The sequence below is a fragment of the Podarcis pityusensis genome (genome assembly GCF_964106645.2).
Source record: "Podarcis pityusensis genome assembly, chromosome: 11".
Classification (NCBI taxonomy): domain Eukaryota; kingdom Metazoa; phylum Chordata; class Lepidosauria; order Squamata; family Lacertidae; genus Podarcis; species Podarcis pityusensis.
Genome location: NC_138036.1, coordinates 56823339 through 56828577, shown reverse-complemented (window position 1 = coordinate 56828577; position 5239 = coordinate 56823339). Strand labels below are relative to the sequence as shown.

The window sequence follows — 5239 nt, the reverse complement described above, 5'->3', positions numbered from 1 at the left end:
AGCGTGGGTAAAATGCACAACCCCTCCCTCCTGCTTCCGCAGGGGAAAGAAAATAAGTCAGAAATCTATTTACATGATGTTTATTTCTGACATTACAGCACTAGAGAAAAACACGTCCTTTCAGTTCAGTTCTTCTAGCATGTCTGACAAACTTCCTGAACATGCGCACACAGAAGGTTTCAAGTTACACTCTTCACAAAGACTTATCCAGCCTGTGAATGTCCTGGGAAATTCTTCTTTCCCACAGATAGGTGCATCATGTGATGTCAACGATCTGGCTGTCTGCAGCTTTGATGTTTCCATATACAGACACTCTGGGCTACAGGAGGTTAAGCGATCCCTATTTTGGCCCTCTAAGAGACCAGCATCTGGAGAGCAGCGAGCGCTGAGTGGAACAATGCTGAAATCAAAAGAACTTGTGTCTTCAAGCTCATCTGCCAGTGATTCAGACAGTGAAATTGACGAAAAGGCAAAAAGGAAAACACAAGCAGTGCCCAAAAATCCTGTAAAGAAACAGAAGACTGCTAAAAGGTGCTGCCTCCTACAAACAAAGTAGTAACAGAGAGGAGAATATGTTTCAGATTGGTAAAATGAGATATGTCAGTGTTTGTGATTTTAAAAGTGAAGTCCTAATTGATGTTAGAGAATATTGGATGGATTAAGGAGGTGAAATGACACCTGGCAGAAAAGGTATCTCTCTAAATCCAGAAGAGTGGAGCCAGTTGAAGGAACAGATTACAGATATTGATGAAGCAGTAACAAATAATAATAATAATAATAATAATAATAATAATAATAATAATTTATTATTTGTACCCCGCCCATCTGGCTGGGTTTCCCCAGCCACTCTGGGCGGCTTCCATAGAAACCAAAAATACACTAAAATATCACACATTAAAAACTTCCCTGAACAGGGCTGCCTTAAGATGTTTTCTGAATGGCAGGTAGTTCTTTATCGCTTTGACATCTGATGGGAGGGCGTTCCACAGGGCGGGCGCCACTACCGAGAAGGCCCTCTGCCTGGTTCCCTGTAGCTTTGCTTCTCGCAATGAGGGAACCGCCAGAAGGCCCTCGGCGCTGGACCTCAGCATCCGGGCAGAACGATGGGGGTGGAGACGCTCCTTCAGATATACTGGGCCGAGGCTGTTTAGGGCTTTAAAGGTCAACACCAGCACTTTGAATTGTGCTTGGAAACATACTGGGAGCCAATGTAGGTCTTTCAAGACCGGTGTTATGTGGTCTTGGCGGCCGCCCCCAGTCACCAGTCTAGCTGCCGCATTTTGGATTAGTTGTAGTTTCCGAGTCACCTTCAAAGGTAGCCCCACGTAGAGCGCATTGCAGTAGTCCAAGCGGGAGATAACTAGAGCATGCACCACTCTGGCGAGACAGTCCGCAGGCAGGTAGGGTCTCAGCCTGCGTACCAGGTGGAGTTGGTAGACAGCTGCCCTGGATACAGAATTGACCTGCACCTCCATGGACAGCTGTGAGTCCAAAATGACTCCCAGGCTGCGCACCAGGTCCTTCAGGGGCACAGTTACCCTATTCAGGACCAGGGAGTCCTACACACCAGCCCGTCCCCTGTCCCCCAAAAACAGTACTTTTGTCTTGTCAGGATTCAACTTTAATCCACTAGCCGCCATCCATCCTCCAACCGCCTCCAGGCACTCACACAGGACCTTCACCGCCTTCACTGGTTCTGATTTGAAAGAGAGGTAGAGCTGGGTATCATCGCATATTGATGGACACCCAGTCCAAACCCCCTGATGATCTCTCAGCGGCTTCATATAGATGTTAAAAAGCATGGGGGAGAGGACGGAACCCTGAGGCACCCCACAAGTGAGGGCCCAGGGGTCTGAACACTCATCCCCCACCACCACTTTCTGAACACGGCCCAGGAGGAAGGAGCGAAACCACTGTATAACAGTGCCCCCAGCTCCCAGCCCCTCTAGACGGTCCAGAAGGATGTTATGGTCGATTGTATCAAAGGCCGCTGAGAGATCCAGCAGAACCAGGAAACAACTCTCACCTTTGTCACTAGCTCGCTGGAGATCATCAACCAGCGCGACCAAGGCAGTTTCAGTCCCATGATGAGGCCTGGATCCCGATTGGAAGGCATCCAAATGGTCCGCATCCTCCAGGCGTGCCTGGAGTTGTTCAGCAACCACGTGCTCAATCACCTTGCCCAAGAATGGAATATTTGAGACTGGGCGATAGTTGGCCATACTGGCCGGGTCTAAAGATGGTTTTTTAAGAAGCAGTTTAATGACCGCCTCTTTCAGCGGATCTGGGAATGTTCCCTCACAGAGGGAAGCGTTCACCACCCCGCAAAGCCCATTGCCCAGCCCTTCCCGGCTTGCTTTTATTAGCCAGGATGGGCAAGGATCAAGGAGACAGGTGGTTGGTTTCACTTGTCCAAGCAGCCTGTCCACATCCTCGGGGGTAACGGATTGAAATTGATTCCATGCTACTTGACCAGACAGGGCTCTAGCACTCTCCCACCCCAGCCCTGCTCCCACGGTGGTGTCTAGCTCCTTCCGAATATGAGCGATTTTATCTGCAAAAAACTTTGCAAAACCGTTGCAGGAGATCTTGGGGTCTTTACAAGGCCCCGGTGGTAAAGGTGGTTCCGTTAAATTGCGGACCACCTGAAAGAGTCTCCTGCTACTATTTTCTGCAGATGCAATAGAGGTGGTGAAGAGAGTCTTCTTCACCGTCACTATCGCCACTTGGTAGGCTCGTCGTTGAGCTCTAACCTGTTTCCGGTCAGATTCGGAGTGAGTTTTCTGCCACGACACTCTAGCCGTCTCAGCGATTGTTTCATCGCCCTCAGCTCCGAAGAAAACCACGGGGCTGTCCGGGCTCCATGCAATCGGAGAAGGCGCTTCGGAGCCAGACAGTCGATAGCCCTGGTTAACTCCGCATTCCAGCGGGCCACCGAGGAATCAGCTGAAATGCCATCAACATGGGATAAAGCATCCCCTACCACTCTCTGGAAACCATTTGGATCCATTAAGTGGTGGGGGCGGACCATCCGAATTGGTCCCACCTCCCTGCAGAGGGGAAGGGTCGCGGAGAAGTCCAGTTGCACCAGGAAGTGATCTGACCATGGCACTTCTTTTGTTTCACTTTTACTTGGTGTCAGATCACCCACGTCACTAGAGGTGAACACCAGGTCTAAGGCATGTCCGCAACTATGAGTTGGGCCAAACTTATTCAGGGACAGCCCCATGGAGGCCATGCTTTCCACGAAGTCCCGAGCAGCCCCTTGTAAGGTCGTGTCGGCATGGATGTTAAAATCCCCTAGGACAACCAAACTAGGTGTCTCCAGGAGAAAATCCGCCACGACCTGAAGCAGCTCGGACAGGGAATCCTTGGTGCAGTGGGGAGGTCGGTACACCAAAAGGAATCCTGTACTGCCCCTATTGCCCAACTTCCAGAACATGCACCCAGAAAACTGGATCTTCCCAGTAGGATGCCTGATGCAAGCTAATGACTTCCTAAAAATCACTGCAACCCCCCCTCCCCGCCCACATGACCTGGGTTGCTGTGCATACGAGAAACCTGGTGGGCAAGCAGCGGCAAGGACAGGCCCATCTGCTTCCTCCAACCAGGTCTCTGTCACACATGCCAGGTCAAATCCTCCATCCACAATCAGGTCGTGGATGGCAGTGGTCTTATTCATAATTGACCTGGCATTACACAGCAACACCTTCAGGTCATGTGGGTTTCCCCTGTTGATTCCAGTATCCATCCGGTCAAGGCCAGACCCGGAGGCAGGGATAGTCTTCAAACAACGACTAAACCTGCCTCCTCAGTAATGACATGGACTGGTCTTAGCGTAACTCCGCTTCCTGCCCATGATCACTGAGATCGGATGTCCCAGAGCTTCCCCCCCGTGGAACTTGTCCCAGCCATCATGTTGGCTGGGGCCCCACTCCCAGGCAGCCCTGATCCCGCCCCTTAAAAACAAAACACAAACTATACAGAACCAATAAAACAACAACAAAAAACAAGAACATAACAATTATACTAAAATTAATCCCCAACCAAATATCCATCCCACCCACCCACCCCCAATAAAGGAAAAAAGGGAAAAAAGAAAAAAAATTAACAGTAACAAAAAACAGAAAAGATGAGCCATGCAGAAACTCTGCTGTTATAGGTTTAAGTAGTCTTTTTACACTGGCATTCCTTTTCTAAACTATTTGTTTTCCAAGCTATTGTATATTTGGATTGCAAAACAATTTGCAAGATGAGCATTTTTAAATGTGCATTAAAAGTGTATTCTGGGCAAAACTACAAAAGAGAGAGAGAGAGCAGCATCTGATATGCCATAAAGTGGGTTTGAGGAACACAGTCACAGTTTTACAGTTATCAAATACTTTTTCGACCACATGGAATCTGTGATAAAAATAAAGGAAAGGAAAGGAATATGGTTCCAAACATTTTCACCATGCCAATCTGTAAATCCCAGAAGCTGACTTTTTTCATTAAGATTATGGTTGCATTATTTGGATTAAACTGAAATGTAACAAGACAGCAAGAATGATAATCTTTTCCTCTGAATCTCTAATTCCATCTTTTCAATGCTAAAATTGCATTTGATATACTTGGAGCTACGGAAATGTAGTATTTCCACATCCATAACAGACAAATATCTACTTCTCACAGTGATCTGAAAGCTCTCAGAACACATGAAAGAAAACATTCCGCTCTCCCCTTTTCCACTCAATTTTTAAATTGCTCTTCAATGTCTTTTATGTTCTTACTCTCATGAGCCGCATAAGCAGGTGCAGAGTTGACTTTGGTTTGTGATCATTGTGTTGTAAACAAGTGCAGGGAGATCTGTATGCTGCAAGCAGCATGGGAAACTTCCTGAGCAATCACCTTGTATTGAAATGCCACTGTCCTCCTTGAATATTCAGGCTCCTTCCATCTGCTAGAGCAATTCAGCTTAAAAAATCTGCAGCTGTATCTAAATTACTCAGGAAGATGCAAGATTTCAGTACTGAAAATTACCATGTCCTGTTATCTCATTGAAATGATGATGGTTGCCTCTGATTTATCATTCAGTTGCAATGATAACCAGGTGACAAAATACATACACAACCCAAAAGACTTAAATGATCCTCAATGTATTTGTCCTTAACTTCAGAGGCCAACAATGGCATCAATCAACAAGCTGCTTACTGCACTGAATGAGGACAAGACCACTGAAGTACTTCTCTGGTATGAATGA

The 5239-nt window shown here is 47.2% G+C and overlaps 1 pseudogene across 1 annotated transcript; it reads left to right on the top strand.

Annotated features, from left to right (window-relative positions):
• The first annotated feature begins 377 nt into the window (after positions 1-377).
• LOC308457895 (activated RNA polymerase II transcriptional coactivator p15 pseudogene) lies at positions 378-5239 on the top strand (annotated as a pseudogene). The gene is made up of 2 exons: positions 378-755; positions 5156-5239. The product of its transcript is annotated as an activated RNA polymerase II transcriptional coactivator p15 pseudogene (transcript).